This window comes from Rhinatrema bivittatum, chromosome 3, assembly GCF_901001135.1.
Source record: "Rhinatrema bivittatum chromosome 3, aRhiBiv1.1, whole genome shotgun sequence".
NCBI classification, from domain to species: Eukaryota; Metazoa; Chordata; class Amphibia; order Gymnophiona; family Rhinatrematidae; genus Rhinatrema; species Rhinatrema bivittatum.
The window spans coordinates 280,097,023-280,118,085 of NC_042617.1; positions in this window are offsets into that span (position 1 = coordinate 280,097,023).

The following is a 21,063-nucleotide window of genomic DNA, read 5'->3' on the forward strand; positions in this document are numbered from 1 at the left end:
CAACTCATATGCCAGAAATCGTAAATCTTTTGGCATATAAACCAAATGAGGGGAAGCGTACTGTTCCCTGCACACCCACTGCCAGCAGTCCACAGGAGTTAAAAGCTTCAATCTCCTTCTATCAAGACGGGCCAAACCGTGTTCTGAAGAGACTCTCATGTCGTCGGTCACAGAAATAGAATAGCAGGTCCAGTCCCCAGCTTACTATCCAACTTTTTCATAAAAATAGGTGAAATGTTAATTCCCTCCTTGTTTGTAGCCTCTCTAGCATCATGGTATAATCCATGAGACCCCTAAATCTGAGGCCTCTATTGGCATAGCCCTGTGTTGGTCTGGGCATGCTCTGGAACCAGTGAGTGAGAGAGAGTTCTGAGCCATAGAAACATCCAAACAGAGAACATGACAACAGAAAAAGAACAAACGGCTTATCCAGTCTGCTCATCAGTTTTATAGTCCCTTCCTCTCCCTCAGAGATCTTCTTTGCTTGCCCCATGTTTCTTGAATTCTAATACAGTCCTTGGTCTTCATCACCTCCAGTGGGAGGCTGTTCCATGTATCTACCTACCCTCTCTATAAAGAAATATTTCCTTAGATAACTCCTGAGGTAACCCCCTTTCACCTCTTCTCAGGCCCCCTTGTTCCAGAGCCTCCTTTGCATTTATTCCTCTGAGGTATTTAAATATCTCTGTCATATGCCCCCTTTCCCTCCTTTTCTCCAGGCTAATACATGTTTAGATCTTTAACAAAGTTCTGGAATTTGTTGCCAGAGGATGTGGTTAGTGCAGTTAGTGTAGCTGGGTTCAAAAAAGGTTTGGATAAGTTCCTGGAGGAGAAGTCTATAAACTGCTATTAATCAAGTTTACTTAGGGAATAGCCACTGCTATTAATTGCATCAGTAGCATGGGATCTTCTTAGTGTTTGGATAATTGCCTGTTTCTTGTGGCCTGGTTTTTGGCCTCTGTTGGAAACAGGATGCTGGGCTTGATGGACCCTTGGTCTGACCCAGCATGGCAATTTCTTATGTTCTTAAGGTAAGAAATGCAAAAGGCTGTAACAGACACAGAAAGGGAGTTCCCACCCTGGACCATGTTTTGAAAAATCATATAAGTCTCAAAATATAATTTCAGATGTGCAGATGAAAGAGGCAGGGGAGGGAGGACAGCAGAGGGACAGATAGAGAGAGATAATCCTCACAGACAGAAGCAACTCAGCTGCCCAAATGTAAGAGAAGTGTTTCTACCACATTATTATCATTGCAACTATTAGGGCCGATGAAAAAAAAAAAAGCGCTGAAAGCGAGCGCTGAGTGTTCATCGCCCGCTTTAATAACGTGCCCCCAGGCACCTCTCCTTGGGGGGGCCGTGCAATATTTTAATGAGGGGTTGCGCTGCCAAGGAGGTGCTAGGGTCGACTGCGCACCCCTAGTGCCTCCTTGGCAGCGTGCGCCCAGGAGAGGTCGGCTGTCCGTAGGGTAAGAAAACGGATGCTGAATTTATCGGCGTCCGTTTTCCTAACCGGCGCATAGCCACGGGTTAGGGAAACGGACGCTGGTTAACCAAGTGTCTGTTTCCCTAACCTGACCGCCGGCACTTTTAAAAAAAAATTTTTTTTTAAATCTTTTAAACTTTTCCTTCCTCCGACTTAATATCGTTACAATTATGTCAGCAGTGCTCTCTGAAACTGCTTCTGAATTGCCTTGCTAGTAAGAACATAAGAAATTGCCATGTTGGGTCGGACCAAGGGTCCATCAAGGCCAGCATCCTGTTTCCAACAGAGGCCAAACCAGGCCACAAGAACCTGGCAATTACCCAAACACTAAGAAGACCCCAGGCTACTGATGCAATTAATAGCAGTGGTTATTCCCTAAGTAAACTTAATTAATAGCAGTTAATGGACTTCTCCAAGAACTTATCCAAACCTTTTTTGAACCCAGATAAACTAACTGCATTAACCACATCCTCTGGCAACAAATTCCAGAGCTTTATTGTGCATTGAGTGAAAAAGAATTTTCTCTGATTAGTCTTAAATGTGCTACTTGCTAACTTCATGGAGTGCCTCCTAGTCCTTCTATCTGAAAGTGTAAAGAACCGATTCACATCTACTCGTTCAAGACCTCTCATAATTTTAAAGACCTCTATCATATCCCCCTCAGCCGTCACTTCTCCAAGCTGAACAGCCTTAACCTCTTCAACCTTTCCTCATAGGGGAGCTGTTCCATCCCCTTTATCATTTTGGTTGCCCTTCTCTGTACCTTCTCCATCGCACTATATCTTTTTTGAGATGCGGCGACCAGAATTGTATACAGTATTCAAGGTGTGGTCTCACCATGGAGCGATACAGAGGCATTATGACATTTTCTGTTTTGTTAACCATTCCCTTCCTAATAATACCTAACATTCTGTTTGCTTTTTTGACTGCTGCAGCACACTGAGCCGACGATTTCAAAGTATTATCCACTATGATGCCTAGATCTTTTTCCTAGGTGGTAGCTCCTAATATAGAACCTAACATCGTGTAACTACAGCAAGGGTTATTTTTCCCTATATGCAACACCTTGCACTTGTTCACATTAAATTTCATCTGCCATGTGGATGCCCAATTTTCCAGTCTCACAAGGTCCTCCTGTAATGTATCACAATCCGCTTGTGATTTAACTACTCTGAATAATTTTGTATCATCCAGAAATTTGATAACCTCCCTGAGGCACTCCACTGTTTACCCTTTTCCACTGGGAAAATTGACCATTTAATCCTACTCGCTGTTTCCTGTCCTTGAACCAGTTTGTAATCCATGAAAGGACATTGTCTCCTATCCCATGACTTTTTAGTTTTCTTAGACGCCTCTCATGAGGGACTTTGTCAAATGTCTTTTGGAAATCCAAATACACTACATCTACCAGTTCACCTTTATCCACGTTTATTAACCCCTTCAAAAAAATGAAGCAGATTTGTTAGGCAGGACTTCCCTTGGGTAAATCCATGTTGACTGTGTTCTATTAAACCATGTCTTTCTATATGCTCTACGATTTTGATCTTTAGAATAGTTTCCATTATTTTTCCTGGCAATGAAGTCAGGCTCACTGGTCTATAGTTTCCCGGATCGCCCCTAGAGCCCTTTTTAAATATTGGGGATACATTGGCCACCCTCCAGTCTTCAGGTACAATGGATTATTTTAATGATAAGTTACAAATTTTAAAAAATAAATCAGAAATTTCATTTTATTAGTTCCTTCAGTACACTAGGATGCATACCATCCAGTCCAGGTGATTTGCTACTGCCATAGTAAAGAAATATTGGGGCCATCTGTTCAATACAGATGCACAATCTGAGGTCCAGGGGGCACTGCTGACTTGTAAATTACGATATTCTGCTTTTCTGTCTCTCTTTCTCTAAATTAATAAAAGAAAGGATGTATCTTTTGAAGTTGCATGCTCCCAGGAAAAAAGCTATAAAATGTAGGTTTTATATAAAATGTAGGTTTTATATAAAATGTAGGTGGGAAACCAACTAACCTCAAGGTTAGTTGGTTTCCCAGGGCTCTGTGAAATGTTAGAAGTATCAAATGTCTAAACAAATGTTTCTCTGTAACCTCGTGACTCTAATTCAAAGGAGTGTTGTCTTAATTACTGGGGAGAAAGATATTTAAGAATGACCAAACTCGATCACAAATTAAGTCGGGCTCTCAGGCCTACGAGACCCGACTTCCTTATGCATAAGAGATATATATATTTATTTATTTATTTATAACTATTAAATAAGAAGTAAGAAATAAAGGCTATTATTCATAAGAAATACACTGTCTATGTTGTCCTCTGTGTCCTTGGTAAACTTTTTTATTGCACTACTCTTTAGTTTGTCAATTTGGCCTACTACATCTTCTAGGTTCACAGTGATTTGGTTCAATTCGTCTGTCTCATCTCTCTTAAAAACCATCTCAGGAATTGGTATCTCCTCAACATCCTCATTAGTAAACACGGAAGCAAAGAATTCATTTAGTCTTTTTGCAATGGCCTTATCTTCCCTAAGAGCCCCTTTAACCCCTCGGACATCTAAAGGTCCAACTGACTCCCTCACAGGTTTCTTGCTTTGGATATATTTTTAAAAGTTTTTATTATGAGCTTTTGCCTCTAAGGCCAACTTCATTTCAAATTCTCTCTTTGCCTGTCTTATCAATGTTTTACACTTAACTTGATGTTGCTTATGCTTTATCCTATTTTCTTCAGATGGATCCTTCTTCCAAATTTTGAAGGATGTTTTTTTGGCTAAAATAGCCTCTTTCACCTCACCTTTTAACCATGCCGGTAATCGTTTTGCCTTCCTTCCACCTTTCTTAATGCGTGGAATACATCTGGACTGCACGTCTAGGATTGTACTTTTAAACAATGTCCATGCCTGTTAAACACTTTTAACCTTTGCAGCTGCACCTCTCAGTTATTTTCTATTTTCCTCATTTTATCAAAGTTTCCCTTTTGAAAATTTAGTGTTAGATCTGTAGATTTACTTATTGTCCCCCTTCCAGTTATTAGTTTAAATTAGATCATGTTATGATCACTATTGCCAAGTGGCCCCACTAACGTTACCCTCTCTCACCAAATCCTGCATTCCACTAAGAAGTAAATCTAAAATAGCTCCCTCTCTTGGTTCCTGAACCAGTTGCTCCATGAAGTAGTCATTTATTATATCCAGGAATTTTATGTTTCTAGCAAGTCCTGATGTTACATTTACCCAGTCAATATTGGGGTTTAAATCTCTCATTATTATTGCACTGCCAAATTGGTTAGCTTCCCTGACTTCTCTTAACATTTCATCATCTGTCTGACCATTTTGTCCAGGTGGATGGTAGTATACTCCTATCACTATACTCTTACCCAACACACATGGGATTTCTACCCATATAGATTCTACTGAGCATTTAGTCTCTTGTATGATCTTTATCCTGTTGGACTCTATACCCTCCCAGACAAAAAGTGCCACACCCCCACCAAGTTGATCCTCCCTATCATTGCGATATAATTTGTACCCTGATATAGCACTGTCCCATTGGTTATCCTCCTTCCACCAGGTCTCTGTGATGCCAATTATGTCAATTTCAGCATTTACTGCTATAGACTCTAACTCTCCCATCTTACTTCTTAAGAATTCTAGTATTGGCATACAGACATTTCAAAGTGTGTTTTTTTGTTTGTATTAACAACCTGCTTTTCAGTTGTTAGGGATAATTTGGAAATCTTTAGCTCAGATGATTTTATACCTATAGGCACATGGACTTAGTTTGCTTTTATTGAAACCTCTCTGTTGGGATGCCCTAACTCTCCTGTTTCATTAGTATCCTTCAAGGATACATTTCTCCAAACCATGCACTGCTGAGTGACTGCTGGCCTTCCCCTTTGTTCTAGTTTAAAAGCTGCTCTATCTCCTTTTTAAAAGTTAGTGCCAGTAGCTTGGTTCCACTCTGGTTAAGGTGGAGCCTATCCTTTCGGAAAAGTCTCCCCCTTCCACAAAGGTTTCTCCAGTTCCTTACAAATCTAAATCCCTCTTCCCTGCACCATCGTCTCATCCACGCATTGAAACTCTGGAGCTCTGCCTGCCTCTGGGGACTTGCACGTGGAACAGGAAGCATTTCAGAGAATGCCACCCGGGAGGTTCTGGATTTCAGCTTTCTACCTAAAATCCTACATTTGGCTTCCAGAACTTCTCTCTCACATTTTCCTATGTTGTTGGTGCCCACATGTACCATGACATCCGGCTCCTCTCCAGCACTGTCTATAATCCTATCTAGGTGACGTGTAAGGTCTGCCACCTTCGCAGCAGGCAGGCAAGTTACCAGGCAGTCTTCACGTCCACCAGCCACCCTGTTATCTACATTTCCAATAATTGAATCACCAACTATGATGGCCGGCCTAACCCTTCCCTCCTGGGCAGTAGCCCTGGGAGACTTGTCCTCAGTGCGAGAGGACCATACATTACCTGGAGCGCAGGTGCTTGCTAGAGGATCACTTCCTGCTACACCAAGGTGATGTTCTCCAACTGGGAAACCTTTCTGATCCAAGGCAGCACTGGGGGTTGCTTGACTGGATTTGGGACTTGGCTAATATGTCCCTGAAGGCCTCATCAATGTACCTCTCTGTCTGCCTCAGCTCCTCCAAGTCTGCTACTCTAGCCTCCAGAGATCAGACTCATTCCCTGAGAGCCAGGAGCTCTTTGCACCGAGTGCACACATATAATCTCTCACCAGCGGGTAAAAAATCATACATGTGACACTCAATGCAAAAGACTGAAAGCTCCCCTCTTGCTGCTGGACTTCTGCCTTCATCTTAATTTTATTGAATTCCTAGTTAAGTTTAGGATACTAAGGGAATTGGAATTAGAGTACTTTACATTTACAGATGAATTTACTAATTAATCAGCTAGTGTCCTACAAGGGGATGATTAAACTTTCAATAAGGGTTGGTACAGTAGTATGATTAAGATAAGAGCCTGATTGATTTTTAATGAGAAAATGTCTCTTGCCTAAAAATCAAGGGTTGAGTGGGTGGGAAAGACAGACACTAGATTTAACTATCTCAGGCTTGCTTATTACCTCAGACACACACAAATTCTAAAGAATATATCCCACTATTTCACCTTTCTCCAAACTTTTATAAGTCCAAAGATTTCCCAAAGCTGTACTTACCAATCCTCTTTAACCACCATTAAATTGATCTTCAGTCAAAGAATTGAAGGGGTTGAGATTTGCGCGCCTAACGACGCGTGCTTCCAGTCCTCTTCTACTGCAAAAGGTGCAGGACCTTTGGAAGCTGGGGCTGTGGAATTCAACCCCTGGATCGCTTGTGGTGACCTCTGGACTCCTCTCCCGGGGGATGCTGGGAGCAGTATGCAGATGAGCCTTCCGCTCTTCTTTTTTTTTTTTTTTTTTTTTTTTTTTTAATTCTTTATTTCTCGTTTTCAATAATACAAACAAATCAAAAACATTTGCAGTAGAAATACATGAACAGAATATATATTTATAATACATCCAGAAATTCCTTATTTTCTTCAGATATCTGAAGTAAATGAAACAAACCATAAGAAAAAGAAATCATACTCCATTTCATTCAGCATTAATCATTATTAAGGGCATATGCTAGTAAAGAAAAACATGGGGAGTTTTTTATAACATAACATACCATATAATAAAACATCATATTGCTGCTATTTCCCTATTCTCCCCTAACTCGTAATTGGGGATGATGCCGGGATTTTTTTCTGTTGTAGAAATTCTTTAAGTTGTTCAGGTAGGAAAAAAATATATACATCGTTTTGTTTTCTTAGTACACATTTGCACGGAAACCTTAAAGTAAATGTATAAGCCAAATCTATAGCCTCCTGGCGCAAGGCTAGGAAGGCTTTTCTCCTTATTTGTGTTGAGTATGCAAGATCGGGAAATATCTTGATTGGCTTTTCCATAAATTGGACAGGATACTTTTGGAAGTAATTCTTCATTATTTGGTTTATGTCATTTTGTAAAAGAAAATTAACCAAGAGAGTTCCCCAATCTATAATTTGAGCACTTGTCTCGAGAAAGTTTGTAAGGTCTCCCTGAAATGGTTGCTCTAATCTATCATTTTCATCACTCTTTTTAGGTATAAAATAGCAATTGATTATATTTATTTTGTCTCCGAGTTCAGTGCCAAGAATTTCTCTTAGGAAATTTTTTAAGGTGGTCAGGGATAATTCCCCAATCACCCTTGGAAAATTTAAAAATCTCAAATTATGTTTCTTGGCCTTGTTCTCTAAAGACTCTAATCTTTTTGAAATTACTTCTCTGTCTTTAGCAACTGCTGCATGAAACTCTAGATTTTTTCTTTTGCTGTTTTTCTAAATCTTTAGTCCTGTCTGTTAAGTCTTTTATCTGTTTCTGTGTGTGTAATGTGTCTTGCTGGTAAACATTTATTAAGGTATCAACTTTCTTTTCCAACCCTTTTATATTTCCACACATACCCTCCATCATTCCCCAAAGTGCCTCGAGTGTTACCACTGCCGGACGGGTGGGTAAGCCAGGGCTACTAATCTGAGTTATAGATTCTTTATTCCCATTCAAGGGATTTGTTATTTCCAAAACCTCTCTCCTTACTCCACTTTTTGGAATAGCACCCAGAATATTAGAAGCACCTTCACTGATAGTCTCTGCTTCAGCTCCTTCAGAGCTTATTTCCACCGGTCTTTGTGCAGGAGGCCTATCGACATTGGGGCTTAAAGACGCCTCGTCTAGGAGCACACTCATCCCTCCCTGGATGGGTGGTTCATCAGAGTCTTTAGCTTTTCTTTCATTTGTAGCTGGAGAGAGTAAGAATCTGCTAATTTCTTGCTGAATTGGAGAAGGCAAGGGTAGTGTGGGAAACACCCGCACTTTACCCTTGCGCTTTGGAGGCATAATAAGTCAATTGGAAACAACAGCAGATTCCCTCTACGATATGATGAAAACAATTACTAGCAAGATGGTCAGCAGAGACTAGATTAAAGTTATAAGGAAAAACTATAACAGTACCTGGAAGTCCACCATTCGATATTCCGGTCGACTCTCGACGATTCCGGGCGAAGCCGGGCAAAGCCGGTACTGCGCGCGCCCCTTGAGCGCACGCGGCTTTAGCGGCGCGCCGGCTCTGCTGCGCGCCGCTAGGCGCCCCGTTTAAATGGGGCACTTCCGGGTTCCGCCCCTGGGACCGCCCCTCACGTCTCGGCGTCGGCAAGCACGGCTGGAGCACCTCCGCGGGTAGGCAGACTTCCACCCCGGTTCCTCCACAGCGGCAGGATGGTGGTTAGTGTCTCCTCTCTGCGCCCTCAGATTGCAGACTCGAACGCCCCGGTTAAATGGGGCACTTCCGGGTTCCGCCCCTGGGACCGCCCCTCACGTCTCGGCGTCGGCAAGCACGGCTGGAGCACCTCCGCGGGTAGGCAGACTTCCACCCCGGTTCCTCCACAGCGGCAGGATGGTGGTTAGTGTCTCCTCTCTGCGCCCTCAGATTGCAGACTCGAACGCCCCGGTTAAATGGGGCACTTCCGGGTTCCGCCCCTGGGACCGCCCCTCACGTCTCGGCGTCGGCAAGCACGGCTGGAGCACCTCCGCGGGTAGGCAGACTTCCACCCCGGTTCCTCCACAGCGGCAGGATGGTGGTTAGTGTCTCCTCTCTGCGCCCTCAGATTGCAGACTCGAACGCCCCGGTTAAATGGGGCACTTCCGGGTTCCGCCCCTGGGACCGCCCCTCACGTCTCGGCGTCGGCAAGCACGGCTGGAGCACCTCCGCGGGTAGGCAGACTTCCACCCCGGTTCCTCCACAGCGGCAGGATGGTGGTTAGTGTCTCCTCTCTGCGCCCTCAGATTGCAGACTCGAACGCCCCGGTTAAATGGGGCACTTCCGGGTTCCGCCCCTGGGACCGCCCCTCACGTCTCGGCGTCGGCAAGCACGGCTGGAGCACCTCCGCGGGTAGGCAGACTTCCACCCCGGTTCCTCCACAGCGGCAGGATGGTGGTTAGTGTCTCCTCTCTGCGCCCTCAGATTGCAGACTCGAACGCCCCGGTTTAAATGGGGCACTTCCGGGTTCCGCCCCTGGGACCGCCCCTCACGTCTCGGCGTCGGCAAGCACGGCTGGAGCACCTCCGCGGGTAGGCAGACTTCCACCCCGGTTCCTCCACAGCGGCAGGATGGTGGTTAGTGTCTCCTCTCTGCGCCCTCCCCGCTCTTCTACTGCAAAGGGTGTGGGGCCTTTGGAAGCTGGGGCTGTGGAATTCAATCAGTGCTCTCTGAAATTGCTTCTGAATTGCCTTGCTAGTAATCCCACACTTTATCTAATTAAAGATCTTTCTTTTTAGCTGCTGGTATTTGTCTTTATGTATAGCTCACAACATGGTTCTGTTTGACATTTTTGTTAATGATATTGGGAAAGTTTGCCTTTTTGCTGATGATACCAAAATCTGCAACAGGGTAGATACCCTAGAAAGTGTGGAAAACATGAGAAGGCATCTAGTGAATCTTGAGATGCCTAGAGTCTGGCAGCTAAGATTTAATGATAAAAAAAATGCAGGGTTATGCATTTGGCTTGCAAAAACCAATGAAGCAGTTGTGACAGATTTTGTGTGTATGTGTGGTAAAACACAAAGTCACAAAAGGTCAGTAGCCCCAGGCAACTACCCTGGCAAGATCCGCCACTTCAAGACATAAAGGGGCCGATGCAATACAGTGCGCTCAGTCGAGTGCACCGTATAACCTGCAGTTGGTTGCGGGTTGTAGAGGCGCTAACTAATCCCCTTATGCAATATTAAGTAGGAGGAAAAACTAAAGTAAATTAACAAAAAAAAAATGTAATAAAAAAGCGCCTGCAGTCAGGTGCAGGAAACGGACACTGAATTGACAAGCATCTGTTTCCTGAACCCCTGACTATGCAGTGGTTAGGAAAACCGATGCCAATAAACTCGGCATCGGTTTTCCTAACCAGTGGATGGCCGATGCGGATCAGGCTCTCGTTAGCAAGGAGGCATTAGGGGCACGCAAGCTACCCTAGCGCCTCCTCGCTAATGTGACCCCCCTAATTTAAATATTGCACGGTGCCCCCAGGAGGGGCGCCTGGGGACGCATTAAGAAAGCAGGCACTGACTATTCAGTGCCTGCTTTCTGTGCATAATTATTGCATTGGCCCCAAAGTGGTATCCTGCAGGGTTCCTTCCTGACAGGATCTGCTACTTAAGAAAACACAAAGCTATACTCACATATTCACTCTCGGGCAGATTTTAAAAGCCCTGCTCGCGTAAATCCGCCCGGATTTACGCGAGCAGGGCCCTCGCGCGCCTATTTTGCATAGGCCACCGGCGCGCGCAGAGCCCCGGGACGCGCGTAAGTCCCAGGGTTTCTTGAAGGGGGCGTGTCGGGGGCGGGCCCGAATGATGCGGTGTTTCGGGGGCGGGACGCGGCGTTTCGGGGGCAGGACCGTGGGCGTGGTTGAGGCCTCCAGACCAGGCCCCGGGTCGGATGACGGCGCGCCAGCAGTCTGCTGGCGCGCGTAGATTTACGTCTGCTTCTAGCAGGCGTAAACCTAGGGACAAAGGTAAGGGGGGGTTTAGATAGGGCCGGGGGGGGGGGGGGGGGTGGGTTAGGTAGGGGAAGGTGAGGGGAGGGCGAAAGAAAGTTCCCTCCGAGGCTGCTCCGATTTCGGAGCAGCCTCGGAGGGAACAGAGGCAGGCTGTGCGGCTCGTTGCACGCAGGCTGCCCAAAATCGGCAGCCTTGCGAGCGCCGATCCAGGATTTTATAAGATATGCGCGTATCTTATAAAATCCAGCATACTTTTGTTTGCACCTGCTGCGCGAACAAAGTACGCGATCATGCTTTTTAAAAAAATCTACCCCTCTGAGTCAGCACACAATAGATACTGGGATAAGAAGTGTTTATTAATGCTAGGTTACATTTCTAAAACCAGTACAAAATACACAGATATAGCAAAGACATGAGCACACTGTTTTACCCGCAGCTGGATGCTCATTGTGTAGGCACGGCCACAGTGCCTTATGCTATAAGGGGATTAGCACCTCCACAACGCGCATCCAACGTGCAGCGAAACTAATAGCACTCTTTACATGAAAAAGCATGTCGAGGCTATTAGTTATTCACCCCAAATGCAAAAAAAAAAATGTGCGTCAGATCAGCATGTTTTTGTGCTCAGAAATTAATGCCTGCCAAGAGCAGGAGCAGACCTTGCCTTAAATACCCAATTTACAGGAAAAAGTCCAAGGGGGAACCACGACAACTTCACTGATCCTCTTGTCTTGGTCGCAACTGCTATATTGGAGCAGTTTCCGATTTGCTTTTTTGGACCTAACCCAGTAGACTAGTCCAGGGGTCCTCAACAGAGGAGACCTGTCCCACACTCAATGATGGTAGGCTGTGCTGGGTAGAGAGAGTCCCGGATGTAGACTCGCAGCACTGAAGGTGAAGGTGAGACAAGTTGACAAGGTTAGTTTACTCACTGAATAGATAACTGTATTAGATGACGATCCTGGCAGGCAGAAGTATTTGGAGTTGCAGGCACCAAGGCAGGGAGAGCAGGCCCTAGAGGAGCGAGTACCTGATATCCCAGATAGGCACCTGAAAGAAAGCATAGGGCCCCCGAGGAGTGGGTACCCAGGTTAGAGGTGAATGGCCCCGGAGGGCAGAGAGAACGTCCAGCGGCAGAGCAGCTTAGACCGAGGCATTCCAATCCTTGCTAACTCAGTTTGTTAGCAAACGAAGGGCAGGCTAAATACCCGGAGGGGACGCCCCCGAGGTTCCCGCCATGATGTGGATAAACACGTGGGTGGCGTGCGCGCACGCACCCTAGGAGGCCCTCAGGAGAAACATAGCAAATACCGTCACTGTAGCCGTTCCGGGGACGCCGGAGAGAGCGGCATGATGACGCGGCAGCAGCCATCTTCCCAAAGCTTGTGGAGAGAGAAAGAAGAAAGGTGAGGCACAGAGGTCGAAGCCATCTGAGACCAATGGACGCAACAAACTTGGAGCACCTCCACCAAGCCCAATGGCTTGACATCTGAGAGGCCGCTGGTCCCTATTTTTTGCCTGCTTCCAGTTTGAGCTCAGATACAGACCCGCAGCTAAAAATGCTCATGAGGATACTCTTTCCCACTCGTTTCTGACTCAACCACTGCGACACATCATCGACCTGGCCCAAGTCCTCTTCGTATCCACCAGGACCATCCCTCCAGTGAAGACAGTCGTTCCCCGCAAACTCTGTGAAAAGGTGTTAAAATGGTCCAATGATTCCTGCATCGCAGGTCACCATGGATGAGCCTGGACTCTTATTTATTTATTTATTTGAAACATTTATATACTGGCATTAGTAAGCATACATCATACCGGTTCACATTGTAACTGAAAGGCTGAAATTACAATCAACGGGGAGGGGAAACAGGGAGGAATATACATAGAGCAGAGGGCAAGGAAATTAAAGCAATCAAACAACTGTAACAGGCTATTTACAGGTATATATATTTACAGGTCTATAAATAAAGGCTTATAGTTCTACTGGCAGGCCCAAATGCAGAAGGACTTTTGGGCCTATGTGGACTCTTGCCCCACCTGCGTGCAGCAAAAACCATTGGCGGGGCAACCCTGGGGGCTGTTACAGCCGTTGCTGGCCTCCAAGGAACCCTGAACCCATTTGTTCACTGAATTCTTCATGGATCCTCCCCTCTCTAATGGCAATATGTTCATCTGGGTCATAGTTGACCGTTTCTCTAAGATGGCCCATTTCACACCATTACCTAGTCTCCCCATGGTTCCAGAGCTAGCTCTGCTCCTCATTCAGCATGTTTTTTGACTCCATGGGTGTCATAAATCTGCTGTTAGTTAGACTGCGGAGTTGGCAATCTGTTATGAATGAGCTTAGTTGTCAAGCTAGGAGTAGCAATCTGTTATTATTGGCTCCTAAAGAAGGAGGAGTCAGCAATCTTGTAGTGTCTCAGATATCGTCTTGCTAAGGAGTAGCAATCTGTAATGAATCTGATATAGTTGTGGGTGGATCCCTGGGCCGGTGGCAGATGACCACGCCCCCGAGAGGATATCCCGAGAGGGACCACCGGCTAGGCTTGAGTATGGAGACAGACACACATTAGTTCTTTTATTAAACAGGTTTTTGAAACTAAAAGAGGTGGCAGTATTGAGCTGATATGCCCGGCAAGGCTGTAGTCCCTCAGGTACTGGAACAGCGATCCAGGACGGCTGAGCTGTTGAGAAACTGTAGAAAGTGAGTAGGCAGAGTTCATGAACAGAACTAGATGACAAAACTCACATAAGGTCTCAAGGAAGCTCAGGAGCTGGAAAGGTTTAGGCCCTCGAGGAGCGAGTACCTGTTCCAGGGAAAGCTCTGAGAGAGCGATGGTAACTCACAAATGTTTGTAGCAGCGATAGCTTCCAAGCAGTAGAGAATCTTCAGAATGTCCAGGAACATGGGCCCTCGAGGAGCGAGTACCGGTTCCTATCTGTAATCTGAAGGTAAAGAAAAAGAGCGAGGCCCCCAGAAGCGGGTACCCGTGGTAAGTCCGAGGAGGCAGAGTAGCTTGGGGGGAGTAGTCCGTAGGAGAGCACCCCCCCCCCCCCCGAGAATCCTGTAATAATAAGAGCTGAACCAATTAAGGACACTCTGTTGCCTCTTGGAAAAAGTGGAGAACAGGAAGGTGGACTGGGAACAACTGTGGTTCCATATGCAGGAATTACTAGCACATCTAGTGTACCAGAGGGGAAGGTTATAGAGGGATCGTTGTTGGCCCAAGAAGTTAGTTTAAGCTGGGATGACTCTGCTGTAATACCAATTGTGAGACCACCTGTATTTTCTCTGGAAGTTATTTGAGAAACCTTGGTTGTTTTAAATAAAAATGTTTCCTTGCAATTGAAACCCATAGTTAAAAATATAGAAAAATTTGAATTTAAAGTTAATAAGGTATTTCTTAATGACAAATTGAGAGATCAGGCTATTGAGAATAACTTTTTGTTTTCCAATGAATGTTATGCCTTTTGAAATATTTCCTATCATATTCCCCCTTTCTTTGAGGACTTAGAAACATATGGTGCATGAAATGGTTTTTTTTCTCAAAAATTAATATTTTATGTCTATGTTTATGAAATGAATGGCTATATATCTGTATCAAGGTATTCTTGATTGTAATTTTGAAAATTTGAGAAATAAAAAAAAAATTCTGCTCTCCATACCTGGGATCCGATTTCCAGTCACCCTGAGATTGTCGTGGATTAGAGGAGGTAAGGCCACAAAAATTTTATCTTCTCTCTCACATACATGCACAATAACACATTCATTCTCTCACAAACTCCCTCTCTCTAACATACACAGGCTGCCTCTCCCCCACCCTCACAGATACATTATGCGTGTGTGTATGCATGCCTCTGAGAGCCTATATGTGACATATAGGCTCTCATAGGCACACAAACATACACAAATACACCAGCTCTTACACAGACACATTCACAGGCACACAGGTTCTCACACAGACACACACAGAAGTTCTCATGCAGACATACACAGAAACTCTCACACAGATACATACACACACACACAGGCTCTCACATTCACACACATAGGATCTCACACAGACACACACACAAACAGGCTCTCAGACACACACAGGCTCTCACTCATTCACACATACATACAAGCTCACACACACACACGTTCTCCTGTTATCATCGGGCTATGGTGGGGATGAGCTGGCCTCCTGCTGTCTCTGGGCCGTGGTGGGATGAGCTCCACCATGGCGCTGCAGGCCTCCTGCAATCTTCAGGCTGTACAGCCCACCAATCTTCCTGCTTGAGGGGGCATGCCCATACCCAGAAGTTGGGACTCTCATTTTATTGCCAGCGCTCTCTCTTTCTTTGGCCACCGGCTGGTTAGGCTCTGGCGGTGGCCCACAGCCTCTCCTGCTGCCGCCAGCTCGTCACCTCCCCGGGTGTGCCACTCCATGCAAATGCACAGTATGCACACCCTGTCGCACTAGGCCTGTCTCGCACATCTCTCACCCATGTGCGACCACAGTTCGTCACCCTTTCAAATTTATATGGTAGAGAGCCATTACCCTCCTCTACCTCGTCCCCCAACAGTCCCTGTCACCAGCTATCTGCACAAGAACTCCAAAAACTCTGGAGTCATACTCAGCAAATGCTCTGAAACACACGCCACAGAGCCAAAGGGTTCACAGACCTTCATCGGAGGCCCGAACTGCAGTTTAAACTAGGGGGGAGAAGATATTTATTTATTTAAAAATTGTTTGTATACCGCCTTTACAAAATAGTATTTGATCAAAACGGTTTACAGCAAAACAAACATAGTTGTAGAATAAATAATATAAAAATTAAAAAACAATAAAATAGTAAACCTTAAAATAATATCATATACTAACAAAACTTAAGGCTTCGAGTTCCTTCCATGCGACTGGTCCTCCGGTACATTGGGCCATTTACAGTGCTGCGACAGCTCAGGCCAGTAACATATCAATTTCTGTTACCTGCATCTTTGGGAATTTACAACTCCTTCCATGTCTCACTCCTGAAATTCTCATGGGCCTTCCAGGAAGACGCCACACAGCCGCAAGAGATCACCTTGGAAGATAATATCACTTATCGAGTAAGAATGATCTTGGATGTTAGAAAGCGCGGCAGGAGATAGGAGAATGCCTCCTTGCCTGGGAGGGATACGGACCAGAGCAGAACATGTGGGAATTAGCCCCTAACATCCTGGATAAACACTTCCTATGTGAATTTCATGCCACACACCCCAGGAAACTCAAATCTTAAAGGGAGCGGTTTAGAGGAGGGGGTACTGATTTTTTTTCTTTCACTCTGCCATGTGTCTCTGTTTGCTATAAAGTATAATAATTCCAATATGTTATTTTAAATGTGCATGCACTGATTTTATATGCATTACTTGCAATAATAATACATTGTGGATTTTGTTATTGTATGCTGTTTTATTTTCTATTCCAGCTTCTCCTCCCCGCTATCTGGGAGAACCTTTAATAATCTGGGTGTTACACGTGCCCATTCTATATCACACAGCTGAAAGGTGGCGTTATTTATGTGGCCTTCCCATATAGGGCGGGGGTTTACACAGTACTAAAGGTTTATTATGATTTGATGATGTTCTGTGTTCTTTGCCATGCTTGTTTCTGTTTCAAGCGGCATTTGCTTGAATTATTCTTTTTTGAAATTATACATTTAAAAAACAAAATCAGATCTTGGTAAATGGGAGGTTAATGCTTAAGAACCCTACTGGTCTGGCTTATTGAGGGTGGGGAGGAGGGGCTATTGTGGGACAGCAGGCAGACCCCCATTGTTATCAAGTTACTTCTGTAACATTACTGCACTGAATGTCAGAAGCACCTGGAAAACTTGTGCCATCCAGGAAAGGGAAGTGAAGAAAGCTGGCACCACGGAAATCGCTGAAATCTTTTGGAAGAAGGCAGGAGAGTTCTCCACAGCAATACTGCTAGTTCATTTTAAATTGTTGTTTTAACTCACTGGCACTGCAATCTTAACTTTATAATCAGGCCTATTAATTATTGTAGCTATTGGCTGATAGTTCCTTTTATTTACATTGGTATTGACTTTACATTTGCATACTGTAATTTTAGACTTGAAATGCTAATTGCTTTATTGTTCAGCACTTTCAGGTCGATACAGTAAAGTGTGCTCCGTCGGAGCGCACTGTCAGCCTGCTCTGGACGCGTGTTTTCCCTTACCCCTTATTCAGTAAGGGGAGGAAAACACGCGGCCCACCCGCAGCACCTAATAGCGCCCTCAACATGCAAATGCATGTTGATGGCCCTATTAGGTATGCGCGCGGGATCCAGAAAAGCAGTAAAAACTGCTTTTCTGTGCACCCTCCGACTTAATATCATAGCGATATTAAGTCGGAGGTCCCCAAAAGTAAAAAAAAGTAAAAAAAAAAAAAAAAATTGAATTCGGCCCGCGGCTGTCGGGCCGAAAACCGACGCTCAATTTTGCCGGCATCCGGTTTCCGAGCCCGTGGCTGTCAGCGGGCTCGAGAACCGACGCCGGCAAAATTGAGCGTCGGCTGTCAAACCCGCTGACAGCCGCCGCTCCTGACAAAAAGGAGGCGCTAGGGACGCGCTAGTGTCCCTAGCGCCTCCTTTTCCCTGTTTTTCCCGTGTCACCTCATTTAAATACTGAATCGCCCTCACCGGCGAAGGGCTGGTGCGCGCGCCGGGAGAGCGGGCGTTCGTCCGCTCTCCCGCGGTCTTACAGTATCGACCTGAAAGTAAGTAAGAAGGAATTGTGGTTTATGTAATAAAACAAGTAACTAACTAGGTTCCAGAGGCATTTGCTGTAGCTAGTGGAGGTTTTTTTTTTTCTTTTGTAAATAAAGATTTTTATTAAACAGACAGTGAATCCAACGTGATACATACAGACCAAAATGGAAGGTACATAAGCATTAATAATAAATTGTACCAATCGTGTCCGTGTCGATAAGTAATGAATCCCCCAGGCAATATGGGGAATAGATAAGAGTAGATTCACGTTCAAACCATGAAAAGGAAAATTGATTTTATATCTTTATACCTCCCCCCCACCCCCTCCCCCCAATGCCTCATACATATAGAGCAATTCGAGCAAGTAATCAAAAGTGAACATTTAAGGATACCTTGTTGGGAGCAGGGCAGGACCACAAGGCAGGAGCTGGTTCTGTCTTCTGCCTCGTGGTATAACACTCCAATGGTTTATTTCCTATCTACGGAACTGATCTTTTCAAGTGAGAACTGGTAATTCCATATCAGAGAAATTCAATATGGCTTCAGGAGTACCACAAGGATCCTCCTCATCTGCTACCCTTTTTAATATTTATATGTTACCTCTCTGCCAATTATTAGCCAGACTAGGCATTACCCATTATTTATATGCTGACGACGTTCAATTTCTGGTGCCCAACAAAGATTCAATAGAAAATGCTTTGAAATTAGTCAGTGTTCATACTTCAGCAATCCAACAACTATTAGTTCATATGAAATTGGTCCTGAACCTAAAAAAAACCCCTGAAATTATATTATTAAATAGAAAATTGACATTAAATAACCTTCCCCTTTTTCAAATGGACTCCACCGAAATTGAATTAGCCAGTCATGCACGCGATCTAGGAATAACAATCGATAGTGACTTGAACATGAAATAACATATTAGTTTGAAAATTAGAGATGGATATAACAAACTTCATACATTAAAACCTTTAAAACTTTTCCTCACTCATGAAGACGTTCATACAGTGCTTCAGATGCTAAGACCTTAGCAGCTTCTCCAGAATGCTACAGCTAGGGTCTTAACTGGGTGTAGAAAGTTTGATCTCATTACACCAATGTTAATTTCTTTGCATTGGTTGCCAGTAAAATACAGAACTGATTATAAAGTTCTTTGTCTGTGTTACACAAATTTATTAACAGGGATAAAACAGAATGGCTCAATGCGGCCTTACAACTTTACACCCCAGAGAGAAACTTAAGATCGGCAAATAAAGGCCTCCTGGTCGTCCCCTCTATATGAACTGCACATTTGAATGAGGTGAGGGAGAGAGCCATTTCAATAGCAGGACTTAAATTATGGAACTCTTTACCTGTCTATTTAAGGCTGCAAACAGATTTTATGATTTAAAAAAAAAATCTAAAAATGTGCCTTTTTAAAAAAGCTTTTGAGGGATCTGATTAATTTGATATTATTGTGGCAAGGAAGTTAATATTTTTCTGAAGAATAAGGCACACTTTCTTTTATTCCTTATATGTCATTCATGATTTATACTTTTATCATTTTATCTTAATTCCTGTAATTTATTTGTTTTTTTTAACTAAGATATTTATTGTCATTTTAATTTAATTTGATGATTTATTGATTTTATTATTTTATTTCTTGTAAACCGTTATGATTTAATACGGAGTGATGGTATACAAAAGCAATAAATAAATAAACAAACACATACGGGTCTATCCTGTAAAGTGCGGCCGCGTTTACCCTGCTCCTAAGCCGCTTTTTACTCACTTTCTGGCCGCGTTAGCCCTTCCTGCGATCCCGAATCCCCTTTAACCTACTCCTACCGCGTCCTAAATTCCCCGGGCAACCCCTTCCGCACGCGGCATGCATATTGCATGCAAACGAGTGAATTAGCTATTCCCTAGCATCCCGTAACCCGCGCCCCGACTATCGCTAGTTTTCCCTGCCGTTTTGTCGCGCGTTTAACCTACAAACTTACCGCCTACCCTGACCCCTGCGGTAGAGGCAGGGGTAAGGGTAGGTGGCAAGCTTTCCCCCAGCCCCCGCTCACCTGCCCCAGCCGCGATCATGGGTGCCGGTCTCCGTGGCAGCCCCAGTCCTCTCCCCTGCTCCCAAAGCCAAAAAAAAAGCGAAAAAAACGTTGCAGCCCCCCTCCGATGTCCGGACTGGGGCTGCCACGGAGACTGCAACGGCGAAGCAACGACGAAGCAAAAAAAACGGCGAAGCAACGGCGAAGCAAAAAAAAAACCAAAAGCAAAAAGTAAGTCACTTCGCCGCTTCACTCTTCCCTCCTCTCAGAGCAGGGCGCGAAAAGCAGCCTTGCTCCGGGAGGAGGGAAGCGGTGAAGCGACTTACTTCTTGCTTTTGGTTTTTTTTTTTTGCTTCGCCGCTGTCAGTGTCTCCCCTCCTCCCGGAGCAGGGCGCGAAAAGCAGCCTTGCTCCGGGAGGAGGAGAGACATCGGGAGGAGGAGAGACACTGCGGGGAAGCAAAAAAAAACCAAAAGCAATTTTGGGTTTTTTTCCCCAAAAGCGACAATTTTGGTTTTTTTCCAAAAGCGACTTACTTTTGGGATCTGTCAAGATCCCAAAGTAAGTCGCTTTTGGACGCCTGCACAACTTACTTTTTTGAAGCCATCAGCAGGAACACGATCGTAGCTCCTCCCGACGAAGACAAAGATGGCCGCCTGCACGGGGGGAAGCGTGCAATTGGCCACTGAAGACGTGACGTCATGACGTTTGGCGTCACGGGATGTGACGCCACGTCTTGAGCGGCCAATTGTACGCTTTCCCCCGTGCAGGCGGCCATCTTTGTCTTCGTCGGGAGGAGCTACGATCGTGTTCCTGCTGATGGCTGCAAAAAAAAGTAAGTTGTGCAGGCGTCCAAAAGCGACTTACTTTTGGGATCTTCGCCGCAGTGTCTCTCCTCCTCCCGGAGCAAGGCTGCTTTTTGCGCGTAGGGGGGTTACGTGTGCCAAGCCTATTTTGCATAGGCCCGGCGACGTGCGCGTATGTCCCGGGGCTTGAAAAACGGGACGGTCCGGGGGCAGGACCGATGCTTCTGGCAGAGCAGCAAAGCCGGGGGATCGCGTGCCGGCAGCTGGCAGGCGTAACTTACAAAATAAAGGTGGGGGGATTTAGGTAGGGCTGGGGGGCAGGTTAGATAGGGGAAGGGAGGGGAAGGTGATGGGGGGAGCCGAAGGAAAGTTCCCTCCAAGGCCGTTCTGATTTCGGAATGGCCTCGGCGGAAACAGGGAAAGC